Here is a 15,872-nt window from a genome sequence, read left to right as displayed (position 1 = left end):
GTGAAACCAGTCAATGTTAGCCTATGGAAGGAAATTCAAGTTGCTGTAAGCATGGTTAGAATGACTTTTCAGGATCAGTAGTGCGCTCAAAGATGCAGCACTGACGACTCTTGTGATAACAGGTGAGTAAATCGGAATTCGTAGTTCAGCTGATTTTACAGGAACATTTTGCTCAATAGTGAAGGAAGGGGGTAGGGCCTGAGGTAACATGTGTGCAAACACGCCATGTGGCCGTTTTAGGTTAGGGAATTAATTCCTCTTCAATCCTGAGGTCTCCTGTGAGCCAACTAGCCCACCAGGAACCTCCAGTATGCGCCAGGGAGCTGTGTTGCAGAGAAGTGTTCAGAGGGCACGCCCCCTTTTTACAACACTCTGCAACACAGCTCCGTGGCGCTTACTGGAGATACCTGTTGGACTAGTTGACCCCTAGGGGACCTCTGGATCGAAGAGGAATTAATTCTCCAAATTAAAAGGCGCCACAGGGCATGTTTGCACTCACATCACATCAAGCCCCACCCCCTACCTTCACCACTGTGCAAACGAGCCCTGTAGTGTGTTCTAAATTGGGAGATTAAGTCCCCTTGCATACTGGGGGTCCCTGGGGGCCAATTAGCCCACCAGGAATCTCCAGTATGCGCCAAGGGGCTGCGTTTCAGAGAGGTGTAAAAAGGGGCGTGGCCTCATGACACCTCTCTGCAACGCAGCCCCCTGGCACGTTTGCAGAGGGGGAACTAATTCCCCTTGCATATTGGAGGTCCCTGGGGGCCAACAAGCTCACCAGGAACCTCCAGTATACGCCAGGGGCTGCCTTGCAGAGAGGTGTAATGAGGCCATGCCCCTTTTTACACCACTCTGCAACGCAGCCCCCTGGCTTATTTGCAGAGAGAGAACTAATTCCCCTTGCATACTGGGGGTCCCTGGGAGCCAACTAGCCCACCAGGAACCTCCAGTACACTTCCTGGTTTGGAGTGTTGACAGACAGTTGACAGCCAATGACCATGCAGCTTGAGCTCGGGAAGGTACAGAGTACAGTACAGAGTACAGTACAGGGTACGGTACATGTACCCCGCACTTTAAAATAAATATATATTTTTTAAATTGGGGCCTTCGGGGTCCTTGTGGGACCCCCTCAGCAGGCCTAGGGGGTCAGGGTGTTTCTACCCTGCCCCCTTTGCGTGTTTTGCACGTTTGTTTTACTGTTTTCTTGTGCCTCAGTTCTACCGAGGCCCAAGATGGCTGCCAACACTTCCTGGTTAGGAGTGTTGACAGACAGTTGACAGCCAATGACCATGCATCTCATGCTCGGGAAGGTACAGAGTACAATATAGAGTACAGTACAGAGTACAGTACAGAGTACGGTACTTCATCTATAGATATCTATGAATTTACTTTTGATTTTCTCAGGGACTACTGAACGGATTTACACCATTTAAGAAAAAGGGTAATTTGCAAACCGAACCCTACCTTTTTGCCAAATTTGGTGTAATTCCGTTCTGCTGTTCGAGCTGTAGCCCTGGCTAAAGGTCCTATGGAAAATCGCATGGGGAAACAAGTTTTGGGACCCCCCTTTTTTCTCAGCCCCCGCTTCACGAATCACCCCCAAACTTTCAGGGAAGGAGCGAAGTGGACCAGGCCACTTTCTTGGAGAATTTCACGTGGATTCGTCAACCGGCGTTAAAGTTATTCCCAATAGAAGGTTGCGAATTTCCTATGGAAACTAGGTCCTAACTATAAGGTAATATATATATATATATATATATATATATATATATATATATATATATATATATATATATATATATATATATATATATATATATATATATATATATATATATATATCCAAGATAGATAGGGTCCTTCCGAGAACATTCCTCCCATAGTCAGGTGGCGTATTCCACGGCGAACCCAAAAGCCGTTCGTATTTACAATTTCCCAAGTTGCTAAGTCCAGCAAATACGCACTCAGAGACAGATATCTGAAGAAAAAGGGTGTTTATTCCCAAATTTCGCTACGCGTTTCAACACAATGCTGTGTCTTGCTCACGCGAATTGCTTCGATGTTTACAGCATATTTAAAAGGAGACCAACAACATAGACAAAGGCATATTTGCTTGTGAAAGTCACATGATCACACGTATAAATGGATCCGCCATTGCTAAGTGGTATATATGGTATAGATGAAGGTATATATTGGGTTCCATCAACTCATATACTGCTGCTCTCTTAAGAAGACCAAAAAGGTCCTTCAATTTGGCATACATTATAGTTAATAAGTAAACATTCAACTTCATATGAACCCATGTTGCAACTCTCGTAAATAATTATTTTCTTAATTACTTCCAGCAACCCAGAGTGAAAACCTCATATCATGTACTTTTTACATTTTCAAGTAAAACACATTTCATTCGGTATAGTACCTTAAAAATGCATAGAGAGTATACAAAAGAAACTTATTGTATCTTGCGATAGAGTAATCAAATGCACGTATTAACTCATATACATATGATTTTACTTCAAATTGTGAACAACATTGTCTAAGGCAGACCCTCGTTCTATTTCTATGTTGTGCCTCATATGCCGAATTCCTTCCGAAGGCTAGTGCTTGAAAAAATGCAAAGTTTAAACTTACAGTGTCTTCAATCTCCCATAGATTAAAAGAAGAAAAGAGAGAGTTCAAAATAATAATAAGAAAACCCGTGTTGTGCCCAGGAGTGATTAGGAAGTCCCTCTCGTGTCCTAAAAAATAATAAAATATAATATTAAAATCTAGTTTCACTAAAATATACAGTGATCACATTGGGATCAATAGAATTACAGTATAAATGCAGTATATATCACTATGTTGATCGCATTGCAATTTGTTGTCATTTTCTTGCAGTTACACATTACACCTTATTATACGCTGTGTACAATTCATTATGTTACCCTGTACCTTCTGATTTATTCATGTAAGTGGGTTGCTAGTTCCTCATCGAGGTTATGGCCTCCCGGAAATCTTGTCGCGAGATCTAAAATCCACCGAGATTCACGTTTTCTGAGTGCCAGTAATCGATTTCCTTCTCTTTTCCCAATGTTAACTTGCTCCACTACAAAGAATCTCAACAAGGAGTTATTCGATTGGTGGCACTCTTGGAAATGTCTTGCAATGGGATATCGAACATCTGTATGGGTAATAGCTCTAAGGTGTTCTTGTACTCTTTTCTTTGCCATACAGATTCTACTTCCCACATATTTCTTATGGCAAGGACATTCCAAGACATACACAAAGTATGTTGAGTTGCAGGTCAGGAACTGTTTGATCTCTCTAGGTTTTGGATTTCCTGGTATTTCCACTTGTTTGACCATAAAACTAGCTTTGCAGGCTCGACAATGTCCGCAGGGATAAAACCCTTTCAGACCTTGTACATGTTGTTTTTTATTATCCGTGATATCCCCTTTAACCAGGATATCACGTAGGTTCCGCCCTCTCCTATAAGTAATGCGTGGTCTTTCCCCAATTAGTGGGCCAATGATGTTGTCTGACTTAAGGATGGACCAATTGTCTACTAGTATTTTGCGAATTTTATCAGATCCCTGATTAAATGTGGTTATTATCCTGGTACTCCCTTCCTCGTCCCCTTCTTTGTTATTCACTTTGGGTTTAAGGGTGTCTGCTCTTTTGATTTCCGAAACTTTTGAGACCGCCTTCTTCAGAACCCATTCTGGATATCCTCTCTCACGGAATCTCGATAGCATGAAAACGTGGAATTCCTAGATACCGAAATAAACATTGTCCAGGGGACCCTGGTTTCAAAACTACATAGAAAGGAGACGGCCGGCAATAGTCTATTGCATGCCCTGAGTGCCCGCCCTGGACCTCTCAAATGGAGCGTTCCATTTGGTGAACTTCTTAGGGCAAGAAGAAATTGTAGCAATCTAGAAGGCTTTATCTCAGAACAAACTACCATGCTATTAAGATTCCGTGAGAGTATAATACATATATTTAAATATTTAAACATTACTCACTAATATTTATTTTTCAGAAAGACACACATTCACTGGATGGTGTCATCAGTGATGTCATGAGTGATGTCACTGACCATGTCATGAGTGATGTAATATGTGACGTCATCAGCAGTGCATTGCACGCGTAAGTTATAGTGAGTCCAACTAACTATAACGTGGGAATTTCAATGGTTTTATGCGAGTAAAATTTCCAGCTAACTATAACTGGTGTAAAACCTATGGTTTTTTCCATGAATTTAATAGGTTTTTTAAATGCTAATTCCTAACTATAACTGGTGTGAAACCTATGGTTTTTTCAGTGAATTTCATAGGTTTTTTAATAGCAAATCTCTATAGGTATGAAAAGTAATAATTTTTATAACGAATTTTATATTGTGTAAATATGTTTTTTTTTTTTTATTGTTTGCCCAGGGGCGCTCCCGGGGCGCGTACCGGTGAACGTCATGACGCGCTTACGCAACGCGCCCCGGGGCGCGTAGCGTAAGCGCGTCGGGTCATGTGATCTGAAAATAACACTTTGCATTGGTACAGATCAGTTTTGGTTTCCAAATGATGAAAGCTTGGATCATGTGACTTGAAAATAACACTTTTCATTGGTCCAGAACACTTTTATTTTCAAATGATGAAAGCCCCCACCTTTTTCCTCACTCTGACTTTCTACTTTGAGAGAGGAAGACCTGTATCTGATTCTGACAATGGCATCATTAGTAGCTGCAGCTGGTGGACCCCCTCCACCACCGCAACCACCTAGAAAGGAAGGACCACCATCCCAGTTCCTTGTCCCTGAACAAGAAGAGGATGAGGAGGAAGAACAGGAGGAGGAGGAACAACACAGGCAATTTTTGCCTGAAGAGCCAAGACAGAGTCACATAAAAGTGCATTTTATTTGGGACTTCTTCTCCCACCCTCCTGGGCAGAAGAAAGTGAATGTCCCTAAGGTTAAGTGCCTTATTTGCGGAGATATTCTTTCCAGGGGCAATTCCAAGAAGAAATATTCATTCGGCAACTATACTATGTTGCGCCACATGCAAAGGTTGAATCCTAATAATCTTGCTCAAGCAGAGGTTTGTGCCATGGCGCAAAATCAGAAGAATCCACAGCACAGCACCTCCTCTGCCAAAGTATCACATGCAGCACCTAAAGGACGGCAAATGGTGCCCAATATTCAAAAAAAATTTGGCAGTCTCAAATTTGTATGTGTCTTCTGTGGCAAGACACTGTGCTATGGGGAACTAAGCGTGATCCTAATAAGCAATGCGGTGGAAAACCATCAATGTAACCAAAAGAAGAATCAATAAATCTTTTTTTTTTGTGCTCCTGTTGAGCCATTTGTAATTCCTTTTTTTGTTGTTCCCCCAAAAAAACACCAAAAAAATTATAAAAGTGTTCAAAAAATCAAAAATAAAATGTTCAGAAAAATAATAAAAAAAATATAAAACAACAAAAACATTTAAAAAAAGTTCTTTTCAGAACTACCTCCCATTTTAAAAAAATTACTAAAATTTTTAGCACTCTTGACTTCATTTTTCTCATGGGTTTGCTTCCCGGTGCGCGCACCGGTAAGCGCCCCGTTAGCGCAATAAAAAAAAAAAAAAAAAAAACAAGAGAAGGAGAGCATAAGAGAAAGAGAAAGAGAGAGTATTGTTAAGAGACAGACAGCAAGAGGGAGCAACACAGAGGTACTGTGTAATACATAGTAAAACAGTGTAAAAGATATAAGAAAGTGTAAGAGAAAAAATGAAAAAAATTATAAGGGTGTGAAACAAAGAAAGAGAGAAGAAGAATACTAAAGCAGAGGCACATGAAGAATGTGAGTGGCTGTAAAGAGTAAAAGGAAAGAGAAAAATGATGTACAAATAAAAGGTAATAACGGAACCAGATTTAAATAACACTGGTGAGGGAGAGAGAGAAAAAAGTAGTGTGCATAACTAAAGAGGGAGAAATATTGAATTAGGATAACACATGGGGAGTGACAAAGAGAGAGGACAAAGAGAGTAAAGGAAACAGTACCTGAATGGGCTTGAGTAAAACAGCAAAAAAAGATAAGTAATGCAGTGTGTGTGACTTACAGGGAGTCAGTGGGTGTAGGTCGGAGTGTGGGTGTGTAAGGTGTGTCTGTGGGTGTGGTTGTGTGGAGTGTTTTGGTGTGGGTAGAGATGAGGGTGTGTGAAATATGTGTGAGAAGTGTATGAGTGTGGGGTGTATATGTGTTCGATGTATGTGTGTGTATGGAATGTGTGTGTGTGTTTGAGGAGTGTGTGTGGGAGGATTTTTGTGTGTGTATGAGGTGTGTGTGTGTGGTGTGTGTGTGGGGTGTGTGTTACAGGTGTGTGTATGTGTTGGGAGGGGGATGAGGTATATGTGTAGGAGTAAGGTAAATAATTAAGAAAAAGAGAATGAGTGAAGAAGCAAAGGAAGGGAACAGAGGGTAAGTGAAGTAAAGAATAGGGATCAAAAGAAGTTGAATATGATAGGGTAAATAGGGAAAGGGGAGTAAAGTGAGAATAAGTGAGAGAAGCAGAGTAAAACACAGGAGTGAGGTAGATTGAGAAAATGTTAGTGACCTTAAAGCAAAGGGTGATAACAAACTACATTTTTTTAGTCACACTTACCATATAATAAATGTAACTTTAATTTTTTTACTACAGTTGGTATCTGTGAAAGAGAGAAGAAAAAATAAGTTATAATTAGTAAAATATGTATTTTAAATTAAAAGATACAAATGAAGAGGTTAAAAATCATAACACTCTATTTAGAAATAAAGTTAGAGTGAAGAACACAGAAAGGGAAATAAACTAAGGTAGAAGGACAAAAAGAGGGAAAAAGAAATAGAATGAGAGCAAATTACTAAGAGTAAGGCATATAGATTCACTGAGACAGAGGAAGGGAAGAACAGAGAAATTAACCGATGGGAAGAAAGATACTAAAACAATGTGAGTTAGCAAAACTAAATCAGGAAACAGTAGTAAGTAAAAAGATAATGACTGAGACAGAAAACAGTCTAATTAAGGATGCATTTAGAAGAATGATGAATAGAAGATAACTGAGAGTAAGTGAAGAATAGTCATAGAGTAAAAGGATGAAGGGAGAGAGGATAATATACAACGATTGAGGGAAATGGACTGAGGAAGTTAGAAGGCAGACACACTAAGAGAAAAACTGAGTGAGGTGGAGTACAATGAGTGAGAAAAGGAAATGAGTAAGGGAGCAAAAAAAGGAAAGAGAGGAGAAGACGACAAACAGTGGCACTGAGAGAAAATAATTTGGTGATGAAAGTAAAGAGAAGGACATTGAAAGAAAGAAAATCAGGGATAGTAATAGAATCAGAGTAAAAGAAATGAGATGAAGAACGATGAGAGAAGAACAGTGAAGTTGTTCTAAAAGAAATGATAGAAGGTAGATAAATACAAGTGAACATAAGAAAAGGACAGTGAGGCACTGAGGACATAGAAGTAGTGACCGAAAAATAGAGAGAAGAGGTCAAAAGTAAGGATTAAACAAAGATAAGCAAGGAAGAGTGGGTGATTTATAGTGATAGAGTGCGACAATACTGCTGAATGACTAAAGAGGAATTACTAAAATAGCAAAGGAGTAAAATACGGAAAAGGGAAGTAAAGCAGAGAGACTGAAAAGTTATGCAAGGGAGAGAGGGGATGCACACAGTTGAAATGAGAATGAGGGGTTGTCAAAGAAGTGGAGTAAAGGAACGGGGTTACAGACAGTGAGAGAAAGACATTATAAGTGAGTAAAAAGAGCTGAAAGAGGACGGAAAAAGAAAAGTGAGTGTCAGACAATGGGAATACAATTTAATTTACACAATCCAAAGTATACAATAACTTGTACAACATGTTACAAAGTTTATTTTTGCTGTTCTCATAATATATTGAATTTCACTTAAAAGAGTGAGTTCAAATTACTCATCATATGACAGCGGGGAAAAAAAAACACAATCTAAAAGATTGTGTTTTAAAAAAAAACTTAGATACTGACAAATCACAAATCTACGCTAATCTTAGATTGATTTACTTTTCCTTGAGGCCAAATACTGTATCATGGTGGTCCTTTTCGCGTTGGAAAGTACTTTGCTGTTCACTTAAAAATCCATGTCATCGACTTTCTAGAAGAAAAGCTCCAAGAACATCTGAAATATTTTCAATATTTTAATATACTCCTTTTTTCAGTCATGACTCTTTACTCATTCCTGCACCTTCCCATTTGGCCAAATAGTGTCAGATGTATGAGTATTTGTTCAAATTAATTCTAAGGCACTCTGAAATGATCTTTTTCCCGACGTTCTGAAAGAAAGGCTCTACAACATTTTCACAACATTTAAATATTTGTAAAACCATCTCTGACTCACTCATGTTCATCATTTTGTATAATACTAACCTCACTTATTATGAGATCCAATTACAGTACCTATATGACAAGTCAATTTTTTATATTGCCTGGAACACTTACTCAGAATATATTTTTAAACAGCAAAATAACCTTTATAAACTACTCCCGTCTTCATATGCCAATTAATTTTACCTAAATTTTGGCTGTAAAAACACTAGGTATGAATTTATAAAGCCAAAAGGCAAACGTTGTTTGAAAGTCAAATGAGTGTCGTTACATTGGGTCCAACCTTTAGAAGTTTTTAAATAGCATTTTAAATGTGGATTATTATAATGCCCTGATGTTGTAGAAGGACCATCATAAAAAATAATAGCTACAGTTGCAAAGGTTCTTCCTGATATCGATAACTGAGAAGCCACGAATTTTTTAATAGAAGTTGTCAATTTAGTTCCATCAGGTCTACATCGTTGGAATATTAAAGTGACATAGTGACCATAATTTTGTAGAAATAATGTGGACAGCATTGCAGACTTACATTGGGTACACACCATATTGTGATCCGCTGCTTTAACTAGATTATTAAAAGGCACTGATTTGCAGTCTGGTAAAGTCAAATATATAAATCTTTCAGAGTCTATTCTAGTAGTACTTGATGAAGCACAGTTATCACAGTCATGTTGCCATTGATAAGAAAGGTTAAAAAGATTTTTTATATCTACTCCTTCATCTTGCAATACATCAAACATATACATTAAAAATTCCTCACAATCCTGCTGAATATTCTGTGAAAATTGATTTTGACCTGAACATATGTCTAGAAGATTTCTAATATCTGAAACACTTTCTATTTTTGCTCTATCACTAATACATTTCTCTAACACAGAATTCAATAAACAGCACAATGTTTGTTCCCGATTTTCGACAATCTGTTTTTGGAAATTTTGAAGAAAAAAAACAACATTAATTACTACATTAGCATAGCAGTTGACACCAGAACTGTTTTCAAACTGAAATCCAACAACATCCTCAACAGAATCCTTTTTCCTTCTGCTTACAATTACAGTTTCATCTACTTTTTGTCTTTTTGCTACTACCTCACTGCAATTACTCTCATTTCTTCTTTTTTGGCCTACCACACGTTTTTCAATCAGAGGATATTGAGGCACATGTGGAGCATACTCTCTTCTTAACCTATTGTATTCTTTAACACAATCTAGATCTGCACAAATCTTTGTTTCATCACACTCAATCAAGTACAATCCTGATAAAGTTCTGACTCGTGATAATGCCACATATGCCATACCCTCTTTAAACACAGAACTTCCAATGTTCACCAAAGCGCTATCTACACTTAAACCTTGAGACTTATGAATTGTCACCGCATATGCCAAACAAACAGGAAACTGTTTTCGGCGAACATAAAATCTAGCTGAACAACGACAAATTTGTTCTATTTCATCAATGCCATCAAATTTAATTTTTATAATTTCAATTCCATCTCTATTTTTGTAATTCACAAAACCAACAACATGACCCATTGCTCCATTTACCAGACCTCTTTCAACATTTAAATTCCTTCTCAAAATGATACGACAATTTAAACACACATTCAGAGTCTTTTCAAAACCAGCAGTTTTAGATATAGTCTTCTCCAATGGATCCAATTTTGATTTCAAATTTTCTGACAAAATAATTGTTGCTCCCATATGCTCTATTTTATCTATAGCTTCCAGTTGAACATGGTACATTCTTTCAGAGTAGGCATCAAACATATGGCAGATTTCTTCTCGTTAATTTTCTTAAAAATATTCTCTGGAAGAATGTTTTCATTTGGGTACAAATTAGAAATTAACCGTCCATGTAAAGCTTCTTTCCATTGTTGACTTATTTTTCCTACTCTTACATCTTGTAAAATATTTTTATAATCTTCATCCTTTGCCTGCCGCATATTTTGAAGCAGTTCTGCATATTTGAAGTTTAACCATATATTAACGTTTCCAATGCTTCCTAGGCACTTCCTGGTATCTTCATGTGTGAGCATTTTGAACACAGGTTGTCCTTTCACTGGAGTCAACTGCAGAAGATCTCCAAAAACAATAATATGTTTTCCTCCAAATAAAACATCATAGTCTGTTCTAAGAATTTCTTGCATTCTCAAATGCACAAAAGCAAGCATTATATTTGACACCATGCTTACTTCATCAATGATAAGAAGTTTCATTTTCTTCAGGACTCTCGAAACTTCGGAACACGCATCTCCAGATAGCTTGTGATATTGCAATTTGTTATCATGCTCCACTGGCAGCATCAGTAAACGATGTAAAGTAATCCCTTTAATATTATGTGCTGCCAGCCCAGTTGGAGCGGTAACAACACAAGACAGCGGTGATTCAGTCCTTTTCTGCAGATAAGATGCAATTGCTTTAATCAAAAAACTTTTTCCAGTTCCCGCTTCTCCACTCACGTACAGTTGGACAGGCTTAAATGATGTACATGAGCACTCTTTCTTCTCATGACTCAATCCATGTTCAACCTGTTCTGTGACTTCGTCATATATCAGTTTCTGCTCAAGGTTTAATTGTTTCACCAAATCTTCTAAATGAATTACATCCTCTTGAGCTTGCTCCATAGCTCTTTCCACTTCATCCATGGCAGTGGCAGCTTCATTTTGGATAATTGGTCCTCCTAGTAGATCCTGACTGAATGAAGCAGAACTCTGACTGCCTTGAGAACTATCTCTCGCAATCTCTGCAGCAATTGTTGATTCTTGATCTATTTCTTCATTCAACATTTGCAGATAATTTGGAAAAACAGGACATTCTATTGTATCCTTCGTAGCATTAAAAGAGTCTTCATAACAGAGAAAATCTCCAAGTAGTTCCTCTTCTTCTCGCCATGGTTTAAAGAGTTGCAAAAGAGCCAAATAGTAAAATTCTCTTTTGCCTGGATTTTCACAACTCAATTTTCGATGATTAATCAAATGACCTTTTTTCTGTTTCACTAGACATCCTTCACATCCAATGATTCCATATATTCCATTATTGATATCTTCTCTGATGTTTCTTTTATAAATATATCTTTGCAGAACTTCATAGAGACAAACTTCTCAAGGTGAGGACTTCTATTTGGATAGTATGTATCCAACATGTTTGTCTTCAAAATATCTGTACTTTCTGGTTCTTTCTCCGCCAAATACTCTATCTCTTGTACAGATTTCAAAACTCCATTTCGTGTTGCAGCAAGACCTAGACTCACCCAAATGATGGTTCTAGATTTAGCATAGAGACTTTCTGACGACAATCGATCAGAACATTCATATGCTCCAATTTCTCGATGCGACAACATCTTCAGACTGTAACTGTACAATTTCTTGCTTAGGCTCTTTTCATGTGAAATGTCCTCCCACATTTCCTTCAGTTCTGTCTTTTCTTTTTTTGTGATGTAAGACGTCACATATCGAGCTACAGCAATAGAGTTGTCAGCAACGAATTGAATATCCATGTTAGCATTCCACATGGACAAAATCACTGGGTTGTAGTCATTGATGTACTTGGACTCTTCGTTTCTTTTTAAATTGTATGTATTTTTTGGTGATTTTCTCGTCACAGTATGTCGCAGAGAAGACATTAAATTATTTACTCTTCCTTTAGAAATCACTGGTCGTGGAAAAGCGAAACGACATTTTGTGTAGAACTTGTCCTTGTTTCTGAATTTTCGACGACAGTACTTTCCACAACGATGGGATTGAAAGCGTAAAACTTGTTGCCTTAAATTGTTTTCTTCGGTAATTTTCGGAACAGCACATGTTGAATACTTTTCAATGAAGCTCATCACTGTCTCATCTGAATCTGTTCCAAATTTGGGTGCATCTTTAATCCATAATAACATATGTATGTGAGGAGCACCTCTCGCTTGATACTCTTTTCTCCAAAAGAAATCCAAAACCTCTCCAAGGGGAGGATTTTTTTTGTTGGTAATAAAAGACATCATAGCTTCAAATCTATGATTGAAATATCTGCATACATTCACTGGATCCAAAGAACACAGTTTCTCCAGGTGTTTTGAATTCTATATTTTGTATATTAGCATTGGCCTCTCGTAGAAATTGAAGTAAGTCCTCCCATGCATACTCGGCACAGCTAAGAGTGAGGAACCATGTAGGAGTTCCTAAGTTTCTTAGCATACATTTCAATTCCCCATGGCGATGGTACCAATACTCATTTGTACCACGCTAACATGCCATGAGATTGATTAGATGAGATTTTAAAATATTATCTTGCAGATTCACTTTCTCCATAAAGTCCCTCGCCGAAACATTTTGCAGATGTGCTCCACTTTTCAGAATATGGTTTACTGCATAAGAAAGCCCAGACAAGTCACTTTCATACAGTAGATGAAACAAATAGGGAATTCATTGACGAAACCTTGCATCTTCAGCATATAATCTTACAGTTCAATATTCAGATGCAGGAATTTGAAGTGGTTGATCGTCATATCGTCCACCTCGACCTGTTGGAAATAGCTGTGGAAAACAACGAGCTTCCAAACTTTGTTCCCATACACTAATGGGACTTCCTTTTGCTTCTTTCATTTGAAACAATTCAATTGCATTCCCCATTACTTCTTTGGAATGCAAAGGATGAACAGTATAATGTTCATATATTTCTTCACTTCTAGACACATCAACTTTTTCAATTTGGCCGCCTGAACAATCACTGTCTTCATCTGCAGCTTTTTCCTCTGCTGCAACACATACATCTTTGTAGTACTCATTGTTTTTGACTAAATACAACGTTGCCTTTTTGACTTTCCTAACATCCACTAAATCTTGCCAATTTTTTTTACTCTTTGTTGGAACCCCATTAACTAGAATAACTAAAGGTTCCTCTTCTACTTTTTCTATACCAATTGTATCAATATTTTTTTTCAAATCAAGGGGCAAATAAACAACTCTTCCCTTTAATCCTCTCTGCAAATCTGTAGGAGGCAATTTCCCTATCTTAGACTCCATGCGAACAATTGCCTGAAAAGGATGGACACATTGAATCAAAATAGACTCATATGTATTTAAATCCATCAATTCACGGGGAATGTCTACCAACTCCAGATTATTATGAACAGCTCTAGCAGGCATTCTGTTTTGATTTAATTTATCATAACAATATTTACAAATACGCTGATCAGAACTCAAATCAAAACAATTCTCCACCCACAAATAAGTTGCTAAATCTTTCCACTCATAATTATCCATCTTTTCACTTTTTGCATATAAATCAACTAACCTAGTCTGAATCTTATAATGAGTCCGTCGACAACACACACAAGTAAAATTCGGCCTTTCACTTGATTTCACCTTAAACCTGGTAATTTGCTTCTCAAAATTTTCTCTATTTAAAATCTGTACACTGTCCTCTTTTTCACGAAAATAACAAATCTCAATTTCTTCACAAATCTTCTTCACATCTAATTCAGTTCCATGCAAAAGAACACTGTTTAATTGTTTAAGCTTAAGTGCTGGACTTTTTGCATAATACAACATTCTCACTAATTTCCTCATTTTGGTATGATGCACTGCTAACATACTAAAATGATGAAAAACACTCTGACAGACTTTTCTAGAAAGACAAGCCAGTGAATGGCCTTGCAAACCTGTGATTCCTCTCACTCTGCAAGGATCTAAGTCTTGCAACAACTTCACTTTCTGCTTTATACTTTTCTTACTATATGTACGTAAGAAATTACAAAACAAATCAATTGATTCCTGTCGCACACTACAAATACTACTACACTTCCAAGTGTATACTGGACCCTTAGTACGTCTCCCTAAAACTCCATCAGATAACACCTCTTCTGGTTCTCTAGGCACAAGTTTCTCTTTTTCAATCGGACAACCGTCTTTCACTTCAAACGCTCGACCACTGGTGTCAACTGCATGCACTAAATCATTCTCCTGGAAGTAACTCTCCTCATTAAAAAATGGCTCACAACTTGAACTGTGCATCCATTCTCCAGAAAAAACTTTACAAAAATTAGTCCGATTAATTACTCTTTTCCATCTACTGTTTGATTTGAAAACATCAATTGTCTTGTTAAGTGTCCTAATTCTATTGATTATTAAAATAAATAATTTTTTCTTAACTTCAAAAGCCTGATCAACAATCTTCTCTACACTCTTCTTTTTCTTATAAAAAGCAGCTCTCTGTTTACCTTTCCTAATGTTTTTTAACAAATTTAAAACCACTCTATTGCGAAACATTCATCTACGAATGTCTCTAAACTGATTCTGCCTTCTATTCCTATACATATTATTCTCTCCTGCTCCAGTTTTAGGATTCTTTGAAGTTCTCTCCTTCCTTTTCAATTTTACTCTCTCATTTTCTTTTTCTACATGTTGTCCATCATTTTTTTGGGATGTACATATGTTACGTAAAAAAGACTTAGTTGTCTTACCAGGAGCTTGGTTCCTGTTTTTTGAAGTATTTGTTGTGGAAGACTGCTGTAATTCCGTTGCTGTTTTGGATTTTTCCCGGTTACGTTGTTTCTTTGTCCTTTCCTTTGTGGGCATCTTTGCTTACTCTTCAAATAACGATTTCAATTGGTGTTAAAGAAAAAAGTAGCACATTATAGACCACTATTACCAAACAACAAAGCAATGACATAAAGCAAACGATCTATACAGGGTTACAGATCAGGTGAGGATTCTCCAGGGGTGCACAAAAGGTGAGGCCTGTATTGAAGAGTATAGTGGAAGACAGCTCTGTCCACAAGTACAAAGAAGATGAGACATATGTCTAAGTCCACTGCACTCTTATACACAGGCTTCACCACCTATGCTTCCCAAGAAAGTATTGAGTTATATAGTTATATAGAATTGTATTTTATAAAATTGTGAAGCTCCATGTGAAAGCAGGGATAAGACTGAGGCAAAATCTTGCACCTGCCTCACAACAGGAATAAGACTGAGGCAAACGCTTTCACATGAAGCTTCACAATTTTACAAAATACAATTCCTCTATGCAAACAAACTCAATATGCTTCCTACACTGAGTTAACACAGGTAACATCATTGTAAAGAGTCAAATGTATTTCTATTAAACATGCACACATTCTTTATTCCTTTTAAAAAATGTAAAAACATTTATTTTCCCCAAAATCGTTTTTGACATCACATTTACAAAACACAGCACAGGTCCTATGTAGAAGCATTCCATGTCACGACTAAAACTTCGCAATTTTACAAAATACAATTACTCTATGCAGTAAAAACTTTTTACCAAGCATTATCAAAAAGCATGACACAAAGCAACATTCAAAAACCACAATTTGCTTCCAAATCTTCTCCATAGAGTATACAAGTCTCTATGTATATTAAATGAATCATAACTCACCTTTACAAATATTTTAGGAGATTCAGAACAGTGTCAGATACACACACCAATATTTCTTTAGCAGAGCAAAAGGTATGTTCTCCAGACACTGCAAACCATAAAGGCACAGAAAACCTCTAATTCTACACACATATTG

Source organism: Lissotriton helveticus, chromosome 4_1, assembly GCF_964261635.1.
Source record: "Lissotriton helveticus chromosome 4_1, aLisHel1.1, whole genome shotgun sequence".
NCBI classification, from domain to species: Eukaryota; Metazoa; Chordata; class Amphibia; order Caudata; family Salamandridae; genus Lissotriton; species Lissotriton helveticus.
The sequence above is the reverse complement of the archived record's forward strand: the minus strand, read 5'-3'. Positions refer to the sequence as shown.